The sequence below is a fragment of the Nestor notabilis genome, unplaced genomic scaffold, assembly GCF_000696875.1.
Source record: "Nestor notabilis isolate BGI_N333 unplaced genomic scaffold, ASM69687v1 scaffold19616, whole genome shotgun sequence".
NCBI classification, from domain to species: domain Eukaryota; kingdom Metazoa; phylum Chordata; class Aves; order Psittaciformes; family Psittacidae; genus Nestor; species Nestor notabilis.
In genome coordinates this window covers 136,642-138,584 of record NW_009933565.1, presented here as the reverse complement: position 1 = coordinate 138,584, position 1,943 = coordinate 136,642, and positions in this window count along the sequence as shown.

Here is a 1,943-nt window from a genome sequence, read left to right as displayed (position 1 = left end):
AGAAAAAGAAATCCCTATGAAAATTTAAACAGAGTGCTACGAATGTTAATAATTGCTTTTCCCACTAGCAGTAGCGTTTTGTAAGTAGAATTAGATCAAAGGACTGTAATCAAATAAGAATTTCCCTGCATGGTGGTAATGTCTCTGGATAAATACTGTGCACACCATCGACACTTAGGAGTCTCTGGGATATTTATTCTTCAAGAGACAGCAGCTGAGTGACTGACACACTGACTTGGCAAGCTGGGATGGGAACGGAAACCTTCCCTGCTGCTCATGCTCTTTCCTCTTGCACCTGTGCAGCAATCCTGCCTCTCTGCTTTGCACAGCAAGGCAGGGAGGAAGCTGGTCATTCCCACTGCCGGGCTGCCAGAGACCAGCCCTGTTCAGGAGTATAGATGGTATTGGTACCACCTTTTTTGTCTTGAGTTTGAAGTCCCTGCTGGGAGGCTCAGAGAAGACCATACAGCCACGCCTGGAGCAAAAACCAGCAACCACAGGACTTGAGTGGTGCGCATAGTAGTAACAGGCTTCTAGAACCCGGAATTATAGTCCTCCATTTTATGGCACTGCAAAAGTCCCATGTTGATTAGGAATAAAATTCATAAGGTGTAATGAGAACAGATTGCATCACAGTAAAACCCTGCCCTAAGGGGTTTGCACCGAGTAAAGTTTTAATGAGTAATTGTGAATGAGACAACTGCCCTCTCCCCCGTCAGATTTAGGTGGTTCCCTCTGCCCTTGCATAGTCGGACCCTGTCCTTTGCAAGCAGACTGGTCCCAGGCAATGCCACCCCATGGCCCTGCTCTGGTGGGCAGCCTCATGCAGGCTGGGGGTGGGAGAAAAGGTCTGTCATACAGAGGTGTGTCGTGACATCTTGTTGGCCTCGAGGCTGGGTAACAGGACACAGACAATAATGTCACTGCAAGTAGATGTCCAGGTGGATTCTGGGGAGGTCAGTGTCCCCTATGGGTTGAGGTGGGGGTTGAGCCCCTTCCTCCTGGCTTGCAGCCACTCCAGCAGCACTGTTGGCTCCCCATCTCCCAGCTTGACACTGGCCTTATGGGAAGGGGCGCAGGTTTGGGAGGTGGCAGCATGGCTCCTGAGCTGTGCAGGATCCATTGTGGCCAGGCACCCTGCTGCCTCACCTGTGCCTTCCCCTGCCCTGCTGCCTGCATGTGTGTTTTGGCAGGAGCCTGTTCAGCCGGGGTGTGGAAGAGCCTTCTGAGTTGCCATCATGTCCAGTTTTGTGATGCTGTGAAGTTGATTTCCGGAGCTGTGAAATTGCTTCCCATGGGCCAGCAGTGCTCATATCAGGAACTATCTTGACCATGAAACTCCGCTCCCTCAGCAATCAGCTCATGCTAGAGGTGTATTATCTAAAATATTGCTATTTTTAAATATAATGGAAAATTATTTGCCAGGCATACTAGGAGGGCATTTTCAGTATATTTTTACTCAGATTTGCTGCCCACTTGCTGATAAAAATGGCAATGTTATTCTTCCATTTGATTAACTAAAGAAATGGCATGTTTTGCAAACTCAATTGTTGATATGTAAGACAATGAAAACAGATGCCCCTCTGTCTGTTAAAAGAACCAAGAGACATTATGGTGAGGAACCTGAAGAATGGAGAATGTCTGCATCCTTTTCCTCTCTTCCAGGCTGTGACACACTCCCAGTAACACTAATGTTAGGGACTCCTGGGTTTTGTTTACTGTTGAGTGCCTGCTGCTAGGCGTTGCTGACTTTTTTTTCATCCCAAGGGCTTCATTTGTACCAGCGCTTGTTGTACCCTGTGGGTTTGGGGATTCAGACAGTAAACAGACTGTTTCTTGGCAAACAGGGGTATGATTTTTAGAAAAGCAGCGAGGGCATCTCTTCCAGAGATGAGTCGACAGCTGGGCGGAGTGGAGCAGTGGAGGAAAAGGTTTTCTTCAGC